General features: G+C 36.5%; 1 long non-coding RNA gene across 8 annotated transcripts; it reads left to right on the top strand.

Moving 5' to 3' along the window:
- The first annotated feature begins 1,247 nt into the window (after positions 1–1,247).
- Positions 1,248–2,985, top strand: LOC141376569 (uncharacterized). Of its 8 annotated transcripts, none has more exons than XR_012387087.1 (6): positions 1,248–1,357; positions 1,955–2,020; positions 2,172–2,188; positions 2,300–2,376; positions 2,539–2,588; positions 2,860–2,985. It is a non-coding gene; the product is annotated as an uncharacterized lncRNA (long non-coding RNA). The 8 variants fall into 8 exon arrangements; XR_012387086.1 differs by having other exon boundaries at positions 2,172–2,226; XR_012387085.1 differs by having other exon boundaries at positions 1,952–2,020.
- Positions 2,986–14,446: the final 11,461 nt, after the last annotated feature.

Below are 14,446 nucleotides of genomic sequence, written 5' to 3'. Positions count from 1 at the left end.
CTCTCTCTCTCTCTTTGTCAGTGACGGTTCTGCGCACGTCAGTTTCCCGCATTTGTCAGAAGTTAACCCCAAATTGACACAGGTAGTAAAACGATTCAACTTCAGTCATGTTTATGTTGTGAAACACTACCAAAATGTCCATTGTTGATGATATTAGGATTCTGTTTTCAATAGTGATTTCAAAACTTTTATTATAGGAAGTGCTCGGCTATGCAGAGGCTATTACAGGGCCGGAGTGGGCCTCCTGTTCAGCCCTGGAGTTTCAAGCCTCAGACCGGCCCACCTCAGTTCACGATTGACTATATTAAAATAAGGTCATTTCCTATTCAGTTTCTAATGACACTATCACGTCTTTTTTTTTGAGAAAACAGCTGCTTTAGAACTTTAAATGTTCAACAATCCTAACAGTATTACATGTCTTAACAATAAAAATGAAAATAATAACATACTAAGACGGGGATCAAACCCGGGTCGGCAGCGTCGTAATCTAACGAGCTAACCACTGGACCACAACAGTTAAATATTGAGAGGTGACTCATCTGAGTTATATCATCATTAACCTGCAGGCTGGTTATATATAAAAAGAGCAGAGCTGCGGTAAAATAATGAATAAGAAAACTGTGGTCAAGTAAATAAATAAATACATTTAAAAAGTGTGACTGCTGAGAGCAACAGATTCTGGAGCTAAGGACACCGGCCCTCGCGGCCAAAAAATGGACCGGCCCACCGGGAATTCTCCCGGTCCTCCCGATTAGCCAATCCGGGCCTGGGCTATTATTATTCAGAAATTGACTATACATAGTTTTACGTTAGGAAATGCAGTCTTTAGTATTAAAGTCAAAGAAATTAAGTAATTAAAAGAAATTAAGTCATAGTATTCAACTCGTTTAATTTTGCCTTCATTCGTTTTTGATTTCAGTTGTGACATGACATAAAGCACAAGTCATCAAGACATGATTTATTACAACACGTTTTTAAACATAATAGTTTAACTAACCAATTTTTCTAATAACTACTTATTTACCTTTGCCATGGTGACAGTGCATGATATTTTACTAGTTATTTAGCAAGATAGTTGTATACAAAGTCCCTTTCCCAACAAACACACAACGTTGCCTCAACGTAGCGACCTTCCTACAACGTTGTACCAACCTTGCAAAAAGGTTGAGGATTCTACGTTGTTGCTAAACGTTGTCACAACGATGTCATAAGGTTGCCATTTAAACATCACGAGGGCCGCATACTTTAGGTTGTGCTTAGGTGGCGTGGACAACCACTGTACAACATTTACTGGTCACAGCTGAATCAGTTTAAATTTCAACAAGCCGTCGTCTCATTCATCAACGACCGAGGAGACGTGAGTATTGTTTTATTTCTTCTTGCTAAATAAGATACGTAAATCGTGAATATTCAAACAAACCTACGATTTCGACAACAATCTGTTCCAACATTACACACACACAAAAGCCGTAATGAAGTTATTACGAGCGAGTAACATTTTAGCATTCCGTTCACGGACGGCGACAACATTAAAATCATTATGTTAAATCTCTCGATAAAACATTTCCTGATTATTTACCTACGCTTAGTCTTTAGTCAAATGGAAAATAATGTTTTTGAAGTTCAGTTTTTTCCATATCCATAGTGATCAGTCAGTATGATACTTTATCACACGAGCCGACCCACTTTTTACAAAACACACAAAATAACTTTTAAAAACAAAACATCTCTGTGCAGTTTGCGTCCCGTTAAAGGAACAGTTCACTCAAAAATGATATGTACTCACAAATTATTTGCCCTGTAAATAATAGCCTAAGTGATTCCAAACCTTTAAGTTTCTTTATTCTATTGAACACTAAAGACTGTAAGCATTTGCTTTCATAGTAAGAAAACACTAATTAAATAGTTACAGTTTTCCAGCTTTATTTAATACATCTTTTTTATTGTTTAGCAGAAAAAAAGCTAAATAAGTTTGGATCAAATAAAGGATGAGGCTAAATGGCAGAATTGTCAGTTTTGGGTGAGCTATCCCTATAAGTTAAAGTATATAAGTTGATGTTCATATGCCTGATTAATATAGATATTAATAAAAAGGTCTGCTAGTCTAAATTTCTATTTTGATTTATCTTTTGATGTTTTATTTAAAACCCACTCGTTTCTTTGCTCAACAGGCTATTTTCACATGGAGGTAATCTTCTATTGATAATTTCTGGATTTTAAGTATGTGTAAGTTGCATAAAACTCTATTGTTTAACCACTCACTGTTGTTTTCAAATTACTTATGTAACTTGTCTTTCAGAATTTTTTCAGCTGTTGAATTCACCTCAGATCAGTGTTGCTGTAATTCCTGATCTATGGAAAGAATAATTGAATGAGGTAAGAAGTATACTACTCTATTTACTATCATAATAAATGTAGTATTGTTACCTAAAACAGCATGTTCATAATGTGGAAAATAGATCATGCTTATGAAAAATTACTTTATTATTTTGTACAGCTGTTATTGAAATGACACTAATTTTAACATTCCATTTACAGCGAGCAACGCCACAACTACAGGGCCTGTTCTTTCTCTTCTCATAATTTAAGTAAGTATTGGGAGACTAACTCTGACTTCTGTTAACTCAAACCTGTTTTCCCTGTATCTCTAAATTTATTGAATTGTATGTAATTTTGGTATATGATATATTATTAAAGCATTAAAATAAAGTAGGCTACATAATTACTCACTGGAGATTTTATATAATGAAATTACAATAAATGTCTGAAACTTCAATAACTTGCTAGTCATAGTCGTTTCCATCTGTCCTCTCTTGTTCACTGCCTATTTTGACTTGTGTCTGCTGTGGATCTCTGAAGCTGGATTATCTGTTGGATTTGTTTCTTCCTCTGACTGCTTTCTCCATACCAACAACTACGACTGGTCTTCAGCTGCGCTCCCCGGTCTGCTGTATTCTCCAGTCCAGAGCTTCACTGCCCAGTGTCTGAATTTTAATTTATATATTTATTTATATGTATATTTACATTTTAATGATTTCTTGTTTACTTTTCTTGTTTGTTTACCCTTTAGTTTAATTATATATATATATATATATATATATATATATATATATATATATATATATATATATATATATATATATAATCTAAACTTTATACTGTTTGCTTAAAATTTGATGTGTACTGTATGTATTAAATGTTGTGAAATATATAATAAAAAGTTTGATTATATTCATTTGTGTGTTATTTTAAACACTTTAAAGTTTACACATGCAGTTGTTAAATTAAATAGGAAAAATAAATGAACAATATTTCATATTAAGCAATACTGGAAAAGAATTGCTGCTTATCCTGTATTCTAGGCAGTATTGATAAACTGCCACAAAAAATATTAATACAAGTAGTAAGAACGCCGCCTCGCGGTTGCTGAATGTCGCACGACAACGTTGCTACAGCCTTCTCACGTCTTACATTTCTACGTTGTGACAATGTAGCGAGCACGTAAGCGGCAACGTTGCCTTTGAAAAAATACAACGTTGTGCAGACATCGCTACAACGTAAATGTGTTTGTTGGGTTAGTCTTTGATTCAGATTAAAGTGTAATTTAAAGACTTAATTAGGTTATGTTAACTAGGAAAGTTGGAATGATTAGTTAAGTTATTGTATAACTGGTTTGTTGTGTAGATGATCAATAAAATATACAGTAATTATTTCTTAAAGGAGCTAATAAAATTGACTTAAAATTGTTTTTTTAAAAAGAATTAAAACTGCTTTTATTTAAAAAAAAAAAAAACTATAAGAAATAACACTTATTTTGATTCCAGATTAATTATTTGTGTTTTAAAGGAAATACTGTAAAAATCTTCTTGATTTGATTTAGATCACTTGGGAAACATTACTTTAAATTATTGGGAGGGCAAAAAATTGACTTCAACTGTAGGCCTGTTAAAGTTTACAGGTATAAAAATGTGCCTTGCTGTACTTGAATGTTAGAAATGTGTTATCCTACAATACAAATTTACTTGTCAAATAAATGAACACTGAAGATTATTTTCGAGTTTAAGTTATTTAATTAGCTTATTTATGAAGACAGGGCAGCACGGTGGCGCAGTGGGTCGCACAAACGCCTCACAGCAAGAAGGTCGCTGGTTCGAGTGCCGGCTGGGTCAGTTGGAATTTCTGTGTGGAGTTTGCATGTTCTTCCCGTGTTGCCATGGGTTTTCTCTGGGTGCTTCAGTTTCCCCCACAGTCCAAAAACTAATGAGCTATAGGTGAATTTGTTCAATTGTCCAAGGTGTATGAGTGTATGGGTGTTTCCCAGTGATGGGTTGGAGCTGGAAGGTCATCCTCTGCATAAAACATATGCTGGATAAGTTGGTGGTTCATTCTGCTGTGGCGGCCCCAGATTAATAAAGGGACTAAGCCAAAAAGAAAATGAATGAATGAATGTTTATGAGTACTGCAGAGTGATGCATAAAAAATGACTGACTAATTGTTTAAATAGTTTGTGATGTATGTTAAAGTGTGCCCCCTAAAAGTAGAAGTGGCCCCTGCCCGGCCCCCCCAGTTACTCTGGTCTAGAACCGCCACTGTCATGCGTTAAGTTTCGCAATTTGCTGTGGTGCAAAGTTCAAGCTTGGTGAACTCAGGCCTGCAAAGTCACATCACTTGACTGCGTGAGACCAATCGAGGATCTAAACATGACCTCTTTGGACAAAAGTTTAAAACATGGAGCAAATTGCTCACTTTTTTAAATGTCTAATCATCTTGTTTATTCCTGCCCCTTTTCACAGCGCTGTATGACATAATTTCGTACACACAAACGCTAGTGTGACCGCAGCTTCAGTCTTAGCGGAGGATCCTTAAACAACTCCACAAACAACAGCTGATTCACTAATTACTGACTGCTTTAACTTCCTTACCCTTCTTATTGAAAATCAACAATTTTCAATTTAGGTGTTTTTTTATTTTTGTTTAAAAACAACATGAACATCATTCATTTACTTCAGCTTTGCTCCATGTTTCTTGAACACAGTAGTGTGGAATCTTAAAATTCTTTAATTAAAACTGAGGTATTTGCTCTGGGGTTTAAAGAGTTAAAGGTGTAAGAGGTAAAAACACAGTGTGAAAATGTATTTTAACAGTAATATACTGTTAATTTAAACTATGGCGGTTGACTGTAAAAAAAACAGTAGATTGCTGGCAACCACAGCTGCCAGTAGTTTGCCATAAAATCAAGGGAAAAAAAATATTTTACTGTAAACCCTGAAGCAAATTTCTTCTGTGTGTCACCGTTGTGGTGGAGAGCAGAGCCAGTGTATGAGTTAAAAATGAACAATGCAGTGCTGATGTTATTCTGCGTGTTTCTTTATTTAAAGACAGTGGCTGTTTAGTTGCCTGTGCAGTAAGAATCTCTCTAATAATTCAAATTCAGTTATATGTGCTGCTGTGAAATTTTCAGACATTTGAGTTTAACGGAACTTTTCTAATTAACTAAAATACGATATCATTATAAATATGTGTCTAAGCATCTAAAGCACATTACTTCATAACCTCATTCAGCAATTGGCCAATTTGAGGCAGTTGCTTTTAGTGAACAAAATGAGTTCACTTGAGTTTTGTATATATCAATGTAGTCCATGTATTTTTACAGCAACATACTGTAAAATAACAGTACATTGCTGTCAACTGCAGCTGCCAGCATATTACTGTGCATTTACAGAGCAACAGCAAGATGCTGTTAATTTTACAGTAACATGCTGGCAACTGTTCTGCTAGTAACTTACTGTTTTTTTAACGGGGCAATTTTTAACAGTGTATAGAAGACCAGAAATAGAAAGAGAACCAACACAGCTTCTCTTAGGGTACAGGGAACAGGCATGGACCCTAACAAAAATGGGTTAACAGCACAGCTCAGACATTCCTATCTCCTATTCTTTCTTCCTTTTTTGTCACATGTCTAGTTAAGTTTAGTGCGCCGCAAAACCAGAAGTCAACACGACTAGTCCTTTTGTCACTTTAAAACTTGAAATGACAGACTCCACCCCACTCCAAGCCTCACAGGACAAAGCCAACCACCAGCTAACCACGTGGGAAGTCCCACCCACTAAACATCACAAAAGCATAGCAAGTAACGCCTCCACATTACCACTGAACTGGTGTAAATTAAATGTACCCCTAAAGAAACCATAGAAGGGTTAAATTGACTATTTTTTGTTTGCTTGGCTTGGTCTTACACAGTCTGAGATTTTACATCATTACACTCTTTCAAACTCTTTTTTTTCCCTTTACTCTTTTCTACACCCTGTATGAATGTTTGTTTGTGTGAGGTGTTAGTTTCTTTTAGTAAGTTTCATTTTGTATATAGAAAGGTGCCTGTGCATATTTACGAATATAATGTCTTAAACTTCGATCTTGTTACCCAGCTGTAGCTGTAGTTGAAGTCAACTATTCGTTTGAACGATCGCTGAACGATTCGTCTGTTCGGGTTTAAAAGTAGATTTTTTTGAAGGCTCATTCAAATTAATCATCAATTCACTTTGATCTAATTCGCTACAGCTTTTATAAAATACCAGCTGTCAGCCACAGTTTGAAGAGAATGCAACCATATTATTTAACACTTACAATAACAGTGTAGAACTGAGCAACGACACAGTGACTAACAAACAAACATCACATTGCACTCATGCATAAAATACATGCACATATAAACATGGATCTTTGTTGTGTTATCTGCATTGTGCATGTGTGTGTTTGTGTAATGTGTATAGGTTGTTTTATTGTCAAAGTTAGTATTGTGTTTATGTAAATATCTCCATTTCATGTCAAACAATCACCCATATCACCTTCCCATTCACACTGAAATAACCACAGATACATTTTCTTTTAAACATCATTTATTAACCAGACATATAAGGATTACATACACTTACCGGGGGGTATTCCAGAAAGAGGGTTATGTAACATACCTGGGTAAGTTTAAGAGTAAGTAGATAACCTCTTTTTTTTCATATAACCAAATGAATGATTAAATGAACTTTGTCAGTTTTCAAAAGAATCGTTTATGTATTTAACAAACCTTTTGAAATCAAATGTCATTTGAAAACAAAATACTATTTTGAGAAGAAATCACATTGTTTTGAATGTAGAGTTTCATTTTGCAGAAGAATTGAAGAGTTTTGCCCAATGTGTGTGTGTTTTGTGATTTGTGTAGAGTTCTGACAATATGAGACATGCTTTCAGAAAATGTGTGTAAACAACTGGAAAAAAATTGTAACATTTTAATTACTTTAAACCATTCACCATGTCTCTGTTTACAGTTTTTTCCAATTGTTTACACTCAATTACTTGCACTTCAGACAGAATGACTACAACATGTAACTGATGCATCAACCCCCTGAACCAATTCTGCTAAACTACAAGCACAATCCCTGCTTTACACCCAAATTGCAGGTTTAAAACACACTTTTTTCAAAACACTACACACAATTCTCTGCATTTTGCACAATTTTCATGCAAAAAATCTTTTGTTTTCACAAGGAACACACTGCATTCACAATTGTAAAGTCAGTTGTCCTACTTTGCATATTAACTCATCACATTGGTAAACACCTGTCACACAGAATTGCAATTTAGAAATCAAAGCTCATCTGGTTCACAACTAGTTTACTGCCCTCCCATGTTTTTTAGTTGTTTATCTCCCCCTCCATATTCTCCATTCCTCAACCCTATTGAGGATTTTTTTTTTCTTCCTGGAGATGTAAAGTGTATGACCGGAATCCACACACACGTATACCCCTTCTCCAAGCTATAGCAGTTGATGCTTTTCGTGGCTGGATTCGCCATGCAAAGTGACATTTCCCCCAATGCTTGGCCAGACCAAAACAGAAAAGAGGATGGAGTATAGCTGTTTTTTTAATTTTATTTATTTGTTTTTTCTTTGACTGTATTCAGTAAATACTTCTGTTGATGGTATATGTAGACCATGATATCTGCAACTTTGTGTTGGTTGGGATGAACACTGTGTACACTGTATTTGTGGGGAAAATACAGTAAAATATATTTGGTATTTGTTTGTTTTGTATAAAAACAATAATCTGAAATATTTTACAATGCACTTCTGTAGGTATATGTACTGTCTGTGGTAAGTGTAACACTGAACAAAAAAAGGCTTACAGAAAGTCATAATGATGAATGGAGAAGAAGTGGTCAGAGTGTTTAACATTCAGAACATTAGTGTTCAACTGATCTTATGAATGTCTATTCATGTGATGGCTTGTGTGTGTGATTTGAAAAAAAAATATCATTTTGAGAAGAATTCACATTGTTTTGAACGTAGAGTTTCATTTTGCAGAATAATTGAAGAGTTTTGACCAATGTGTGTGTTTTGTGATTTGTGTGTAGAGTTCTGACAATATGAGACCTGCTTTCAGAAAATGTGTGTAAAAAATTGGAAAAAACTGTAAAATGGTTGGTTGCACTTAAATTATGCCTTGACAACCGTGCTATGTATATATATATATATATATATATATATATATATATATATATATATATATATATATATATATATATATATATATATATATATACTGAAACTGAAATAAGCTGTTTCTCATTGGCAATGGAGTAAAATACAGGGAATATATGTGTTTTAATTGACAATTCACTTTGACTTTAGCCTATATCTGTTCTGACACTGTGTGAAAGCATTCGTAAACCTAACACTAATATTACATTGTATTGGTCTTGGTTGAGCTTGTGTGTAAAAGAAGTTTAAATTGGTGTTAACTGGATGCATTTTGTGTCAGAGCAACAAGAAATGTGTTAATTGTTTAGCCAACAAAGACGGATGTTGTGCCAACCATGTTAAAAGTAAGGAAACTTGTTAAATGTATTGAAAAAACTATTATAGCCATTTAAAAAACCTGTAATTATAATTGCTGTACTTTTTCTGTGTATATCTATTTACATTGATGTCCTTTTGCAAATAAAGTCTGTACTGCAGCAATTCTGTGTCTGTATTTTTTTTCTACATTTTATAAAGCTACTCTGAGATGGTCTGAACGACCATACCTTTGTTGTATTGAATTTCTACAGCATAACAAACCGAATTTCTGAATTTACTAAACCCAACAAAACTAAATCTGTATTGAGGCTTCAGTAATAAGGGCAGAGCTGACACATAAAATAATGAAGTTTCTGTAATGTCAGATGATAATAGTGTTTTTATTGTCAGTGTGTTATGATTGACTGCATGTTCCTATTGAAAAAGAACACGTGTAAGTGTTTTAAATAATGATTTATTTTTTAAACATGTTTGCAGTGTTTTGCTAGATTTGGTGTAGTGTCTTAGTTTATTATTGTATTTTGTACATTAGTTTTTGAGTTTAGTTTACAATCTGTGATTTTAAGCATAAAATTAAAGAGTTTAGCAAACTCTTTAGAGTTTAGCAAAATTGTTAAATGTATTGAAAAAATACATACATAGCCATTGTAAAATACTGTAAATGGCACTTTAAGCTGTATAGAAATGTCTTGAGAAACATCTAGTAAAATCTTAGTTACTGGCATTATGGAAAAGATAAAATAAATCAGTTTTTAGAAATGATTTATTAAAACTATTGTGTTTACAAATGTGTTTTAAAAAAATATTATCTCCATTAAACAGAAATTGGGGAAAAAATAAACAGGGGGGATAATAATTCAGGTGTGTGTGTGTGTGTTTGGGTTGGTGGGTGTGTGCGCGTGTGAATAAGAGTGCATGGGTGTTTCCCAGTACTGGGCTGTGGCTGGAAGGGCATACACTGCAAAAAAAAAAAACATTTAGTATGCGTCAGTGATAAATAATTTGGGAATATTTTATGACATTAGTGTGAAAACATTTGGATTTGGATTCCAATATCACTGCAAAATCATGAACTGCATGTGACAGAAACAAATTACTTCAGATAATCCATCAGAATCTAAAGGTTAGATGGTCAGTCGCCTTTGAAAAAAAACCACCCCATTTCATGAGTTCCCTTTTTCAGATGAAGCAGAACCCTGTCTTACCCTTCTGTTTTCTGTCAGAGAATCGTGACAATGCAATAAGATGGTCAGCTTTTAAATGTCATGGTGCCGTTTCAACATTCCTGAGACGTCCGCGGTTCCACATGAGCGTGAAATGTAACAGGGTATGAAGGAGGTGCTTTGTACACTCTTCAAGCCAGGTGACTAAAGCAAGGCGAATCACAAATCTTCAAAGCTTATATAAAAAAGGGATTTTCCACAAATGTCACAGTGCTTTAAATGACCCAATGTTGTCTTAGGGGACAACAGATGTAGATGATGCTTTTAAATTCACTGACAGGGAAACGCACCTTTTTTGTTTCATTGCTCACTGTGTGGCTAGTTACGTCAGTGGTATCAAGCTGTAAATTGCCAAGGTCAGTTTATCATTCATAATGTATGAATTATTCCAAATACAGTGAGAGATGTCACCATTGTTAAATACCTCTGCAAGAAATAAACACATTGCTTTTGCTGAATCGCCTCACACTGCCTATTCATTATCCTCTCAGAGAGCAGTGAATGTTTCTTACTCTGTCTGTTTGAAAACTCTCATTCACCGTGCAGCTGTCAGATTCTTCCATCCTTAATAAACAAACTGTCAGATGGTTGAAACACCTCAGGTATTTAAGAGCCTTGAGAATTTGGCAAGCAGTGATGAATATGCTAGAACAAGCTGAGTTATTGAGTATCAGCATATGGGTAGCTCCTGAAAACGCCCAGATATGCATTCAGACAACTAAGGTTATGTTTAAACAACAACAAAGCATTGAAAACAGAAAAAAACATATTCTTTTTGGGTTAGGGCTGAACAATATATATATATATATATATATATATATATATATATATATATATATATATATATATATATATATATATATATATATATATATATATATATGGGATTTAGCAAAAGCTACAATTGTCTTGCACATCATGTGAGGAAAGAATGGTGATGTCATCAGTAGTAAACTTACTCTGACCAAATATTTTGATGTCTTTGACAATTCAAACATGAGCCGAAAACAGAGACAATCAACTCAACAACCCAGCAGGTGGCAATGCGGGAAAAAACCAGCTCCCCTCCTTCATTTACATTTGAATCCCCTGAAACCCCTTTGTTTAACCACCCCCTCTACACACTGTACTCATACAAAATGGTCATTTCAAAGTTTGAATGTTCTATATATATATGAAATGTCTCAGTGTGACTGGTACAATGGTCTCATTCCCTCATAAATAGATAAATATAATTAATAAATGTATAACTTCAGGTATCTTTTGAACCACTGTGAAGGGTGTGCCTTTCCTATGGGCAGAAACTCTTTCACTAAATGCTAAAGCCTTTTGTTATTCACACACCCCTTTCCTTGAGGGGATTCTTGGATTTATTACTTAGGGGAAGGTTTGAAAATGTTCTGCGCATTAAGGGAAGGAAATGTTCTGCGCAATTCTGCTAACCCAGATCAGCCCATTATAGCCGGCAGCTAGCTCTCTGCAACTCTCACATGGTCGCCCACTGAAGCTAAGCAGGGCTGAGCCCGGTCAGTACCTGGATGGGACACCACTTGGGAAAGCTAGGTTGCTGCCGGAAGTGGTGTTAGTGAGGCCAGCAGGGGGCGCCCAACCTGCGGTCTGTGTGGGTCCTAATGCCCCAGTATAGTGACGGGGACGCTATACTGCTCAGTGAGCGCCGTCTTTCGGATGAGACGTTAAACCGAGGTCCCGACGCTCTGTGGTCATTAAAAATCCCAGGATGTCCTTCGAAAAAGAGTAGGGGTTTAACCCCAGCATCCTGGCCAAATCTGCCCTCTGGCCTCTGTCTATCATGTCCTCCTAACCATCCCCATATTCCAATTGGTTTCATCTCTGTCTCCTCTCCACCAATCAGCTGGTGTGTGGTGTGCGGTCTGGCACAAAATGGCTGCTGTTGCGTCATCCAGGTGGATGCTGCACACTGGTGGTGGATAAGGAGATTCCACTACCCCCCCCCCCCCCCATTGTGTAAAGTGCTTTGAGTGTCAAGAAAAGCGCTATATAAATGTGAGGAATAATTATTATTATTATTACATGGACCTCTAATGCTACATGTTATGTATATTTTGAAGTCAGGTATAGATCTTTTAATCTTGGATTTATCTTTGAGAATTTGATATTTAGTATTGATCGTTTATGAATTGACTGAATGAATTGGCATAATACACATTTACCTGACTATGAAATTGTTATGTTTGAACATATTTTGCTTACTCTGTAATTATTCATCCCAGTAGATTACACTGGATCCTTCTTTCCGCACTTCCTGTGTCAGGTCAGTAGACGGACTAAAATCCAGTTGAGACGGAGCATTGGGCACACTAATTGTATTTTAGGGATCTGACTGACTCTTGAAATTGATTCAAGTGAACTTAGGTGGAAAGGGCGTTAACTTTCGTCTAGGACAACAAGGAATTGCACGGCTAACCTAAATTGAATACCCGACCTTTGTTTGAAAGTAATATCATTCTAAACTAAGTTTATATGGGAAACCATGGACTTCGTGAAACCATAATTATTATAGAGTACAGTAGTGGGTTACATTTATGATAATGGTTCCAACCTCTGATTGGAAATTGTATTGTCTTTACTCAAGGGTGTACATTTAAGGAGGACTAATCAAAAATACTTTAGAATGAGCAAGCAGGGGAGCGGCCATCTGAAAGTAGTAGTCATCTACCTCTGTTTAATATTCAAGACTGACAAGAGTGTGACCATGAGGGACGCCATCGGCCAGGGCGATTTCTCTGAGCGACATGAGCACCGTAATTAACAAATGTAACAGTTACGAGTGAAGACAAAAGGTTTAAACATTTATCTAAATTACATACTGAAATAATCTTCTTAATGTTTTATGATTGGAGTCAGATAAAACAAAGATAAATATATTGATATTATAAACCACCTCATATTCAAATTGGAGTCAGATATAAGTTAAATTTAAAATAAATCAACATTGTGCACTGGAAAGACCGAACAGGCATTGAACCTTCATCTACCAGTGGACACCTCCATTGGACCAACTGGGTGGAGCCTACAAATGTATGTAAGAATGTGTAATAAATTACATTTATTCAGCGTTCCTACACCAATATATCTTTAATAAATCACATTTGCATGCTTTGCTTATTCTCCACAAATAAACAGGTAGCACATCATAATAATTGTCACCGACTCGGTCCCAGTCATTCCCCTCGCTGGCCAGCAAAGGCCACCATCTCCGGACTTCTAAGCATTACATCATCCACTTACACTGATCCAGCACACCTGAACTGAATCTAGCTAACGACCCACGTACCCTTTATAAGCCAGCTCCAAACGCTCAGTCAGTGCGAAGTCTTGTTTAGCCCCGGCCAGCATTTCTGAGCGTTATTCCTGCCTGATTCCTCGTGCATTACTCCAGCCTGTTTCTGACTCTGCTTCGCCTTCTGCATGCCCACGACCCACGCCTGATATACGGACTCTGATATTCGCTGCCTGCCCACGACCCACGCCTGATACACGGACTCTGATACTTGCAGCCTGCCCTCGACCTATGCCTGGTAAAACTCTCTGTGTCTGTTCATCGCCAGTCTTTATCCATCATAGACTGTTGCTGTTGTGTGTTTGCACGTTAGTGCATATTGTGTGTGTGAATGAGAGCCTGATCAATAAATACTGCATAATGGATCCCTCCGTGTCAGTCTCCTCGTTACAGAAGACTTCGCCCAACACGGATCCCGCAGCCATACAGGTTTTGTCACATGAAGTTACAGCTCAAGCTCAGGTACTCACTACACATCAACAGCAATTAACCCACTTGACTCAGTTAACAGATGAACTAGTGAGATCTCTGCAAAACCTGCAAGCTGCTTCCACAGCGCAACTCACAGCCAACTACTCTCCGACTCAACCCTTGCAAACCCAGACTCAGACTGCTTCAGGAGTGCGCTTGGCTTTCCCCGATAAGTTCTCAGGTAACCCAGCAAAGTGTAAAGGCTTCCTGTTGCAGTGTAAACTGGTTATTGCCCAGCAACCCTATCTATTCAAGGATGACAATGGGAAAATCGCTTTTGTATGTTCACTGCTCACTGGCAAAGCTTTAGACTGGGCTACTGCAGTTTGGCCAGACAGTACCCCAATATTCCCCTCATTTAATGACTTTCTCAAATGTTTTTGCACAGTGTTTGATCACCCTGAGGGTGGTCGTAACGCTGGTGAGGAGCTTTTATGTGCACAACAGGGAGATCGACCCGCAGCTGAATTCGCTCTGCATTTCCGCACGCTGGCAGTGCAAACAGGCTGGGCTGATGATCCACTCACTACACTCTACCGAAAAGCTTTGAGACCAGAACTGCAAAAGGAGATGGCATGTCGA

The sequence above is a fragment of the Danio rerio genome, chromosome 11 (assembly GCF_049306965.1).
Source record: "Danio rerio strain Tuebingen ecotype United States chromosome 11, GRCz12tu, whole genome shotgun sequence".
Classification (NCBI taxonomy): Eukaryota; Metazoa; Chordata; class Actinopteri; order Cypriniformes; family Danionidae; genus Danio; species Danio rerio.
This window is presented reverse-complemented; position numbering and strand designations above follow the sequence as displayed.